Genomic DNA, 12,614 nt, shown 5'->3' with positions numbered 1-12,614 from the left:
TCACAGCACTAATGGGGAAGTTAGAGGTGGGGAGGGGACTATCTGATATTTTCTGCTCAATTTTTCTGTAAATCTAAAACTTCTCCCCTACTAAATCCCATTATTTCAAAAAAATAAGTATATACTTGAGAAAGCACACTCTCTCTTGCCTCCCCTGTCTGCTGGGACTCATCTCACGAAAGCCTCTCCTAACTAAAGAAAGGAAGAAAGGCCAGACTTAGCCTGAGTTCAGCTGAGAGGCAGTAGTTTTGGACCCAGGGCCACCACGTGTGCTGTTTGGGTGAAACAGCACAGGGCTCAGACTGAAGAGACACAGTCTTCTTAGGGACATTGGGACTTTCTGTGTTGCAGGAATTCCAAGTATCTTTTCTTATTTTCCCAAAGGCTGTAGGTGAACCTGTCTATTCTCTACGCCTACTCCAAACTGGGGGACACAGTTTGGGGATTTGGGGTAAAAATCCTCTGAGAATTTGCCCTTCTTCAGGACCTTGAGTGTGACTGGTGGAGGCAAACACCACACATGAGAAGTTCAGGGAGCCACGTAAGTGGAAAACCATGGAGCCTGGTCACCATGGTGAGCAGAAGAAATGGCGTAGAAGTAGCTAAACCTTAGCTTCCAAAATGGCAGGATTAAAGTCAGGCATTAGCAGCAAATCCTCAAACCTACATGGGGTCATCCAGATTTCCACATTTTCGGCTGCCCATTTGTCTTGATCTTTTGGTGTAGGAGGTTCTTCTGTTCATGTGTTGCTTTCATTGGGTAAGGAATAAAGAAACTGCTTTGGGCCTGATAGGGCAGAAGTTAGGTAGGCGGAGAAGACAGAACTGAATGCTGGGAAGAAGGGCAGAGTGAGCAATGCCATGGGTCTTCTGCCTGAGATGGACGCTGGTTAGAATCTTGCTGGTAAGCCACAGTCACGTGGCATTATACCGGTTAATAGAAATGGGTTAAATTAGGATGTAAGAATTAACCAATAAGAAACTAGAGCTAAGGCAGAGGCAGGCAGATCTCTGTGAGTTCAAGACCAGCCTGGTCTACAGAGCTAGTTCCAGGATAGGCTCCAAAGCCACAGAGAAACCCTGTCTCGAAAAACCAAAAAAAAAAAAAGAAAGAAACTAGCGCTAATGGGCCAAGCAGTGTTTTAATTAATACAGTTTCTTGTGGTTATTTTGGGTGCTAAGCTAGCCAGGAGGCAGGTATAAACAAGGGGCCCCGCTCCTTGCAACAATCTTTGTCACTTTTTTTTCTGCTGCAAGAACAAGTTTGTGAGAGACTGGGCTTGTTAGAGACACAATTCTTGGCGTGACCTGGGGCCCAAGACAGGTGCGAGAGTAAGCTGAGGCAAGGCAAGCGGATGGCAACCCAGTCTATACACCTCCATGTGCTAGCCCACTGTACGGCTTACAGTGATGCTTTGTGGGGAAGAACCAGGAAAGCAAGCAGATGAGGAGCACCTACCTGACTAAGCAAATCATACAAACCAAACCTTCAGCCACAGGCACCTCAAGGTTTGAAGAGCGGCTTTAGAGATGGCTCAGTCAGTAAAATGTTTGTTTGCCTTGCAAATGTTTGCAAGTGTGAGGACCTGAGTTCAATCCCTAGAATGCATGTAAAAAAGCCAGGTGTGGTACCATACACTTGCAATCTCAGCTCTGGGAAGGTAGCGACAGATCTCTGAAACTTGCTAGCCAGCCAGCCTAGCCTGCCTGATACATTCCAGGCCAATTGAAGACAAAACAACAACAACAAGACAAAGCAAGAAAACCAAGCAACAAGATGAGTGGCACCCGAGGATCAATATTGCGTGTGTCCTTTGGGCATTGCACACAAGCACGAGCATACACAAAGAGGGGAGGGAACCCCAAGAACTCTGGAACAGGACGAGCAGCTGACAGGGAGTTAAAACGGAGACGACCAGGAAAGGGTTGCTTGAGCGGTAGCTGTGGCTGTGTGGAGAGGCTACTTTGAACCCGTTGGGCCACCCCTGGAGGAGCTGCTGGACTGGTACTCTGCTCCTCCTTCCGCTGGATGCCTGCCTTGCCTCAACTCAGCAGAAGTCAGCAGACTGCGCCTTGAGGAGGCAGACAGTGTGGGTTTGGACAGGAAGACGATGGAATCTAAGTTACAGAGAGGGATCGAAGACAGATATTGATTACCACACTCAGCAGCTTCTAGCCCTTTCGCTGCTAGGGGTGGGAACATGCTGGAAGTCTGATCCTTACTTTCCAGGCAAGAGCCCAGAAGACCTTCTCTCTCTGGGGAGACTGAGTAGCCCCAGAGAAGAAACCTAAAAATACTGCTTCATAAGACTGCCTCTAAGATACAATCAGGCTCTATCCTGAATTAGAGGTGACATCTGAACATGATTTGGGGGTTTGAAAGTAATTATGGGGTGCTGGGGCTGAGATGGGCAGAGCTGGCTCACTGGCTATGCTTTTTCCATGTGAGTTTTCCATGTGAGTTCAGACCCTCAACACTCACATAAATGCTGGGTGGACCTGGCAGCCCAGGCCACCTGTAATTAGAGCAGTCAGAAGCTGCACACAGAATTTCCGGAGCAAGCTGGGAAGCTAGTCTAGCTGCATTGGAAAGTTCAGTGACCACACATATGCCCAGGCACCTGTGCCCACACACATGCAAACATATGTACATACCACATGCATACACACAATTAGAAAATGATTAAAATAGAAGGGTTGGCATGACAAATGTGCAGAACCAGAAAGGTGTGGCGCCTGCTGGGTGAGCTGTGGGCAGAGTGTTGGGTCAAAGATAAGGGAGGACAAATTGAGAGCAGGAGATGAGGGTGGCAAGGCCAAGTGAGATCAATGGGTACCTGATCAAGATATCATACCCAAAGCCCAGTCTCCCTTCTGAGGGATGCGCTGTTGCCCAACTCTGCATCTGCCCTCAGAATTATTGGGTTCTGCTAGATGCTGCCCTGAGGAACCAAATGGAGAAAGGCTTCTAAGGCTGGGCTCAGTGGATAGGAATTCAGGAACTTATCCTGAGCCTGGTGAGACTTTGGAGATGGAGGAGTGATGTGTGGAATTGAGTTCGATTTAAGGACAAATTAATTTTTGAGCCAGACGCTGTGAGAGGCGATGCTGGGCTGCAATGAAGCTGACTGAGAAACTCCAATACACTGTTTACTTGGCGTCTGTATTTACAGGAGGAAACGGCAACGGGAGGCTAGGAAACAGGAATCAAGTGCTTTGGCGAGGAAATAAGAACTTGGATGGGACTCAGGGGTGATGAAAAAAATAAGAGAGAGAAAACAGCTGTAATCCATGTGAGCAGAAACAAACACCCAGATACATCAGGGGACTTCAGATGTCACGGAACATGTTGGCAGATTGCTCTCCCTTAACCAGAGGAAGGAATTCTTTCCCTCCTATTGCTGATGAAGCCTTGAGACAACACCCACCACCCACAGACTGATGAGGATGGGTCCCCTGATCAGTGCTTTATCTTTGGAAACTCCTTCTCCTCCTCCTTCTGCACAGGCTGCCTCTGGTCGGTAACACAGCCCATCCCTTTAAGGATAGAGATGGGAGCACTAGCAAAGCATCCTGGGAAGGAAAGTGAAGCAAGCTCAGGAGATGCCCTCCCCACAGTCAGCCTGGGAACTTAAAATTTACCTCTTTATAGGGTCCACACTGTAGGACAGGCTGGCCTTAATCTCATGGCAATCCTCCTGTCTCCCAAGAACTATAGACTACAAGCATGGACCATATCTAGTGTATCCACTTATCTTTTTAAAAGAATATTGATTTTTATTTTTTGCATATGTGTCTGAGTGTGAGTGCACCTTGTACATGCTTGTACCTACAGAGGCCAGAAGAAGGAAGATACCAGGTGTCTCAGAACTCAGGTTACGGGAGGTAGTAAGCTGCCGTGTGTGGGCGCTAGGAACTGGACCCAAGTCCTTTGTAAGAGCAGCAAGTGCTCTTAATTGCTGGGCCAACTCATGTTCCCCATGTCCTCTGTTCTTATCTATGAACCAAGTCTGGTTTTTAGTGCAAACAATTTTCTAGAAAAAAAGTAAAAGCTCACTGTTGGCTACCAACACCTATTCATTTCACAGGGAGGGCCCGAAGAACGGTGGGGATCTTGGATAAGGAATAATCAATCTGAGCCACACACTGGAGTACATTAACAACACTTGCACACATTGTTTTGATCTCATGGTATTCTTCCATGAGTCTCATTGGTGTATTATCTCCCTCTTATACCCGAGGGACTCAATACCCAGGGTGGTTTGGGAAGTGACTAGGAGACCCTTATTGTGGTAAATGATGCCATGGCTGGTTTCTGGCAGATGTAGCCCCTCGGGACATCTGTCCTAGAACCTAGAAAGTAAGAATTCACGAAAGTGTCCAGCTCCTGCACCAAACAGCCTTAGCTTTCAGGACCTTGGGGACCTTAACCGTGGGGGTGATAATATCGGTGATATAGAGTACCAAGTTCTGGCACAGCAATCTTCTCCCTGATGTGGACAATCCAAGCTCAGGGACTGGGGGGAACAGTCAGTGATGTGCTTGCCTACACACACACACACACACACACACACACACACACACACACACACACACACACACAGGGTGGCGGGGGCGGTAGTGCAGTGGGCTTTGGTGATACAGCTGTCTTTGAGTCACTTCTGCTCCTGTAAGTAACCTTTCAGCCATCCTCCTTTAAGGAACCCCAGAAAACTCATGGGTCACCAAGTTGGACTTTGGTGGGATCTGTGCTTTGGTGTGTCATGAGCTCTTTATCTAGGGGTGAGTTGTGTGTGGTATCTCCTCAGGTAAAGTTCTGTAAGACAGTGCCACTCTGTCAGCTCTGGGTGAAAGGGGAACTAATTTCATCCCAGTATACAGGTCCTAGGAGAGACCTGGGAGAGCGAGCCGGAAGTAGCCGCCTCCCATGATTTCTGCTCTGCTCCTACTTGAGTTCCTGGCCTGACTTCCCTCAGTCATGGCTGGTGTAAGCCAAATAAGCCTTTTCCTCCACCCCAAGCTGTAAGCATTATAGCTCGGATCGAAAGGTATCCTGGCAGCTGGAAGCCAAGGAATACCACAGTCATACCACACAGCAAATGTCACACGAGAGATTTATTGGGAGAAAAAAAGCCAGGAGAGTGTCTTTCTCTGCTCAGGTGAGAAACAGCAGCAAACTGAACAGGATGCAGGGCTTCCATAGAGTTTTCTGGAAAAGGCATGGAACTTTCCAGAGTGGAGATTGGTAGGATTTCATGTCCAGACACCGGGCTTTTTACTCTGTAGGGTGGAGACAGGGTCCAGCAGTTAAGGCAGTTAGAGTGTTCTGTGGGTGGAACCCTGCAGTTGAAGGTTCTCAGGGGAGGGGCCTGGTCACTAGTGTGACTGGAGGGGTGAACACAAGTTGTTTGTGATCATGCTGTAGGCAGCACACTCCCTTAACAGTTTGCGTGCCACCAGTGGTGGGCACAGAGCTGAAGCCGCCCGTGTAAGAACCTCAGCTCGAAGAGTCAGATTGCATGATGGCCTCTCTTGAGAACAATGAGAGGCTGGGGAGACCTAGGCCTGCCCTGTCCGGGACTTGAATTATGACCCTATCATTATCTGTAATTAAAAAAAACAATAATTGGTGCTGGAGTAATGGTTCAGCCAGTGCTTGCTATAGCAAGCATGAGGATATGGGTTTTGTCACCAGAACCCATGTGAAGAATTTAGGGGTAGTGGCACACATTTGTAATCACAGAAATTCAAGGCAGAGACAGATCCCTGGGCCTCCCTGCCAATCCAGCCTAGCCTACCTGCCTAGCTTTAGGCCAGTGAAAGGCCATTCTCAACAAAACTACAAGGTGAGTGGCCACTGAGGAACGGTATTTGAGGTTGATCTCTGGCTTCTCCATGTACACCTGCACATATACTAACATGTGCACACACACCGTTGAATTGGGGGTGATGGAAAATGACTGTACTCCCAGGATTTGGGAAGCAGAGGCAGGAGGATTGCCATAAAATTAAGGCCAGCTTGGTCTACCTGGTAAATTTCAGTCCTCCAAAGCTGTATATTGAGGAGCTGTCTCAAAAATCAACAAAAATGAAAACAAAATGACAAGAAGTTGCCGGGATGAGCATTCATCTGTGTGACAGGCTCTCTTTTAGGTCACCAGCCAGTTCCCAAAGCACGACAGTGAGACTTATTATTAGTTATGAATGCTCGGCTTTACGTTATGCTTATCCCACCAGCTCTTCTGACTTAGCCTGCTTCTCTTCGCCTACACTCTGCCTCCCGATTTTTACCTTTCTCGCTTTCTGTACACCGTGCTTTCCTGCCATCTCCATAGCTGCCTGGCTTCTGGCTCTGACTGTCTCCTGTCTCCCTCCCTTGTTCTCTTCTCCTCCCCCTCCTAGATTCTTCCCCCTATTTTTAATCCCTCTTCTGCCTAGTTATTGGCCATTCACCTTTTTATTAGATCAATCAGGTGCCTTAGGCACGCAAGGTGAAACAAATGTAACACATCTTTGCCTAGTTAAAGCAATATTCCACAACATATCTGAGGCTAATTAGAATATCTTTCACATTCTGATTTGGGGGTTGGAGTGAGGGGTGCAGTACTAGGGCCTTGTGCGTATGAGATAGTAGACAGGCACACTATTGCTGACCCACATTCCCAACCAACCTCATCCTCTACCTTAAACTTTTTATGTTGAGACAGGAAAACACCTTTTAACACCTTAGTCAGGCCCACACTACATTTTAAGAGTTGCTGAGTGCGGCAGCAGCAAGATCAGAAGCAAACTGGGCCAGAGCAGCAACCTCACGACACTGAGCCAACACAAGCTTTGTGGTCCCTACAACCTGCTTCACGGTCCTTGTTTGCATAGCAGGTCCCATGTGGGATACAGACAAACCAATGAGGTTGGCAGGGAGGATCGCTTTATAGACTGTTTCCTAGAAGATCTGCCCATCGGTGAGGGAGGCAAGCGGATATATCATCAGCCTGTGTTTCTGGGACTGCTGTTTTTCTCCCCTTGTCTATCCAAGTAATGTGGTCACGGAGGATGACGACATTTTCTTCTGAGCCAGCAGAGATCACATGTCTCTGTGTTTGATGGCTTGGTTGTGTTTTTCATTTCCAACTCCTTTCCTCCACCCTCTCAGCCTCCATTCTTGATGGAGAATTTGCCATCCACATAGGTCTCACAGATGTCCCTATGATAGACATCAGTGGAGTTATTATTAAACACAGTTTGCTCAGTATGGGTCTATCCACTTGACTGCATGACTCATGCTAACCTCTTGTCTGGTGCCAGGAAAATAGGCCAAGGGCCCCGCTCCTTGATCGTAGTTGGTATCTTGGTACTGTTTGCCTTTCCTTCTGGCTCTGGCCGACTACTGTGCCAGGAGTCATGGAGCTGTGCTCATCATGGCTGGGTTAGCTACAAGCTCTACAAGCTTGCCCACAGCTCCTTTAGTATGCGTACGGCTGTAGCATTTAGTACTCAGTACCTGAGCGTGCATAGACTTTCCCAGTTTAGATCTCAGGGAAACTGGGCATGGGACCTGGTCTCTTCAACACTGCTCCATCCTACTTTACTCCAGTTAAGGGAAATCCAGCTTTTCTGGGGGCGGAGGGAGGAGCAATGTATCTGATTCTTTGGGAATTGGGCACAGGTATGAAAGAAGACAACTGATTTCTATCAGAAATATTTATTAAAAGCCAGGAATGTTCTCTGTCCTGGAGTATGATCAAGAAGCATGAAGCTCCTGTCATAAAGATCTACTATCCCAGTTGAGGGAACAAGAGCATCCCCGTGGTTAACACAAACTAACCAAGCCAACCAAAGGATATTGGAGGAGGTATCAGGGACTGGGGCTGGTCTCTGTAATCAAACTTGTCATAACGTGTCTGCGCATCATCATCTTTACCAGTCTGAAGGAAGATTAGGAGACCTCAATCCTGTGACTGCCATAAAATATATTCCTCCAAAATGTGTGAACTTGGACGACTGAGCTCAAGTTAAGAACCGAAGCCCTAGCCACCCCCTTGATTTTTGTTATATGAGATCCTGGTGGAAATCCAGTTACACCAAAGCCAGACTTGGGCTTTGAGATAACAAGCTTGTGTTGTTTTATTTTAATGCTTATTTATTTTTATTTTACACATATGAATGTGTTTGCCTACGTTTATATATGCACTGACAATAAGCGGTCCCTGCAGAGGCCGGAAGAGAGCTTCCGTAAAGCAACCGTAAAGTTGTAAGAACTGAGTCTGGGTCCTCTAGAAGAGCAGCCAGTGCTCGGACCACTAGACCATCTCCACAGCTCCAGATTTGTTGTTCTGATGTCAATTTGTGGTCATGTGTTGTTATACAGCAATAGACAAAACTTGAAAACCAGCTTCAATTTCACTGGTCCTGATGTAAAAGAAACTAAAAAGCCATAGAGCTGATGCTGTAAGGATTTGTTAGCAGATTCGCTTATGACACACTGAACCATACAAAGTGGAAACCAGCTAAAGGAGCACCGCTTCCAAAATACCCCAAAGATAAGTAGTATGCTAACCAGCTCTGTTGGCAACAAGCAAAGTTTACCACACTAGGGTGTAAATGTTCACGGGATTGACCAGCTTCTAACAGGTGGCTCAAGGGGACAGCACAGGGTCACAGCAGCCATTAAGTCCTGAAGTCCCTTGTGTACTTATCAGGAAAAGCATAATTCTGCCAGGTGGGCAGGATGACCTGGCATCATCAGAAAGAACAGCATTGGTGTATTTATGAAATCTGGCAATATCCCTGCTGTGTAAATGTCCCATCTGCCCAAGTGGCCAAGTGGTCTTCTGTCTCCATATGAATTATTCAAAATGTAACCTGGGACAGGGACCCAAAAGAGATTTAAAGATGACAGAGTGTGTGTAATGGAGAAGCCTCAGGCATACATAAGTTAGCAATGTCTTCTGTCCAAGGCTGGCTCTTCCCTGGGCATTGGGCTGAACTGGACACGCACTAGCGAAGATCTTTCCCTTCATGTCAACGTGTGCAGAGTGGTGTCACGCTGGGACGGCACGTTAGTCTCTAACAGCCCAAGAGTTGTCCCTGTGCTTTTAGCCCACCCCCTCAGACCTCAGTGCCATTGTGACTGGCCTGTTTGTTCACTTGCTTGAAAATGTCTTTTGTTTTGTTTGTTGAAACAAGGTTTCTCTAACAGCCCTGGCTGTTCTGGAACTTGCTCTGTAGGCCAGGCAGGCTTTGAATTCCAGAGACTTGTTTGCCTCTGCCTGAGTGCAGGGATTAAGCTTGGATCACCATGGTGCACCACCTTTTCTTTTCTTTTCTTTTCTTTTCTTTTCTTTTCTTTTCCTTTCCTTTCCTTTTTCTTTTCCTTTTTCCTTTCCTTTCCTTTCCTTTCCTTTCCTTTCCTTTCCTTTCCTTTCCTTTCCTTTCCTTTCCTTTCCTTTCCTTTTTCTTCTGCATTCTCTCATTGTGAACTGGAACTCACCAAACAGATGAGCTGGCTGAAAAATGAGCCACAGGAAGCTGCCTGTCTCTCCTTCCCCAGCAGTGGGATTCCAAGCTTTTTTTTCACATGGGCGCTGCTGACTCTGCTCTGTCCCTCGTGCTCCTGGGGCCATACTTCGCCAATTGAGCCAGCTTCTCAGCATGTAAGTTCAAATCTTGACTTTACTACTTCTTCAACAGGTAAGCACCAGCAGTTTCTTCTACTGCCGTAGATTCCTCTAAAATATGGGACTAAGAAGGCTGTATCCCAAGAGTCTTAAAGATCAACTGAACCAAGTTCTGAGAGGACTTGCGGACTGGCACATAACAGGCGCTCTACAAATACATGGGTGAGGGACGGACTGACAGAGGGGTTCAAGACCTGTCTGACTTGGCAGAGGATTAGGTCCATCTGGGGGCATTTCCTCCATCAGAGCCTCCCTCTGCGCACGGGTAGCTTTTCCATGGTGTTTTATTGCAAGTTCTTTTCCCTCACTTTGTTTATCTGGCTCACAGGAAATATTCCTAGAAAAACCTCAAGGGACCAACTTCTTTTGTGCCCCAGGGCAGCAGACAGTAGGATTTGTTATCTGCCACAGAACTCCAACAGTTGGGGCCCCGGGAAGGGGCTGGGATGGCAGTTGGGATTAATTCACATCATAAAGGCTGCTTCAGTAAAAAGAACTTAGCCTCCAAACCCTGGATAAGGTAGAGTCAGAAGTCTTTCCACCCCCACATCACACAGCCCTCAGTCTGGGCTGAGGCACCTTCTGTCCCCTGTTCCTTTTGCCTTCCCACAGAACGGTCACATCAGCAGCAGTCAAAACTGCTTTGAAGGCACCAGCCTCTGGGGAAGCCCTGCTCTGTCCTGGTTGTGGGAAGAGAGCCATTTGGCATGCAAAAAGAAACAGGCCATTTGGAGACGCCTGAGACCTCAGCGAATTGTCCCAGTGATCTTCAAGCTTTTGTTTATTGTAGAAAAACAACATGATAACAACATTAAATAAAATTTTTTAAAAAAGAATAAAAGATGACTCATGATTCAAGAGCCCTGACACCCACAAGTGTTTAATTTTTTTCCAGTCCCTTTTGAGTTTTGGCATGCAATCTGTGTTTGCCTTCTTTCGTTCTTTTTTTTTTTTCTTGAGACGAGTGACTCAGTAGACCAGGCTGACCTTGAACTCTTGACCAGAGACCTGCCTGCCTCAGCCTCTAGTGCTGGGATTAAAGGCATGGCCATACCCAGCAGATTCTCTTCATTTACGTTTAGGCTGGGTACTGTGTATCTCAGGCTGGTCTGAACTCAGTAATAGTCAAAATGACCTTCAGTTGATGCTCAGGTCCCTATCTACTGAAGGCTGAGGCGATGGGTAGGCAGCACATGTCCATTTATGTGATGCTGGGGTTGAATTCACAGCTTCATGCATCCTAGGCAGGCACTCTAGCAACTGAGCTACATCCCCAGTGACTTCCTTTTTAAAAATGTATCATTTAATATACTCCTTAAGTCCTTTTCTAGTATTAATACACAGTCTTCACATTGGTCTCCTCCATTGTTTCTGTTTTTGTTTTGTGTTTTTTTCAGCTGCAAATATCCCAGCCAATTTGATTCAAGCATAATTGATGATTCCTTATCCCTGGAGCATTCCTGTTCATGGCTGGAATCTTGACAAAGCTATGCCTGAAAGGGAGTTTGTCTTCTGGTCCCATCTGCACCACAGAGACCTTCTTTCTTCTCTGCTGACAATGTAACTTGAGAGTTGCCTTGTCCTATCCCTACCTAAACTGCCCTCTGAAGCTGTGTCCTTGGCCAGGGGCTTCAAAAAAGGAATCCCTATGTTTGGTTTGTTCCTCCTAGTAAAAGCAATGCATGCGTATGTAAAAATTAAAAATATATAGAACAGTCCAAGAGAGTGAGAATGCTCTATGCTGGTTATGGTGGTACAGGCCCTATGCTCTAGCACCCAGGGAGTTGGAGGCAGGAACAGTGCCAAGGGTTTGAGGCACCTTCTGTCCCTGCTTTCCCTTGCGTGGACCACACAGGGAGTTCCAGGCCAGTCAAGGTTACACACAGAGACAGCGTTGCTATCAGGCTGATGTGGCACTGTTTTGACCCCATTTCTGCGGCAGGTCCCTTTTCTCCCACATTCTGCCACCTTCCCAGTTCACTCCAGCGCTGACTTGTATCACGTGACTAATGGCACAATGAAGGAATTCTAGCAGAATGAGCTGAGGGCTCTGGCACTTGTTTAGTCAGGAACGTGCACCAATAAGCACACACAGAGTCTCACTTGGAGGGCTCGAGGGTGGTTGGTTCAGTCCACAGAGGAGCCCAAAGCCTCGTGGGACTGGAATGCACGGAGGCATGAAGGGAGGGCTTCAGGACAGGGTTAATCCAGCAACTAAAAAATATCAGAAAGGAAATGTAATCTTTCTACTCTTTGTACTCGGTGCTCCCACAGGATGGTCTTCTCCTTCAGGCCTCTTCTTCTAGTCCACATGGCGATCTCTTCCACTTCTTCTGAGGCTGCTCACAGCTAGCAGGAAATGGAAGCATTTCCTCTCAGTCCTTCTGGTTCCTGTGGCTTGTGATAGGAATCCTTTCTATTTCTAGAAATTACTGCAGCTGCCAGAGGGAGGGAGAAACAACCTTTTAAATATAGAATTTACCTCATGTTTGTTGCCCAATCAGACATTAAAGCTGAAGTTGTTTAAAAATATTTATTACATCAGGTTTGGTGGCACAAACTTTAAACCCAGGCCTCAGCAGACACAGGCAAGCAGAGCTCTAAGGGTTTAAGGCTGGCCTGATTTACTTCCAAGTTCCAGGCCAGCCGTGGTGGCACCCTGTATAAAAACAAGTCTAAAACAACACCTCCCCTCCAAAGCCAAAAGAAATAGGCATTACTCCATTAAAGGTGACAAACATAGGCCGGAGGTATAGCTCAGTGGCAGAGCACTAGTCAGTCGTCATGGTGGTGGTCCAGTCAATCAGCATGGTGTGTTCCAGTCAGTCAGCATAGTGGTGGTCCAGTCAGTCAGCATGGTGGTGGTCTAGTCAGCATGGCAGTGGTCCAGTCAGTCAGCATGGTGATGGTCCAGTCAGTCAGCATGGTGGTGGCCCA

This window comes from Microtus ochrogaster, assembly GCF_000317375.1.
Source record: "Microtus ochrogaster isolate Prairie Vole_2 chromosome 14 unlocalized genomic scaffold, MicOch1.0 chr14_random_3, whole genome shotgun sequence".
Lineage (NCBI taxonomy): Eukaryota > Metazoa > Chordata > Mammalia > Rodentia > Cricetidae > Microtus > Microtus ochrogaster.
The sequence above is the reverse complement of the archived record's forward strand: the minus strand, read 5'-3'. Positions refer to the sequence as shown.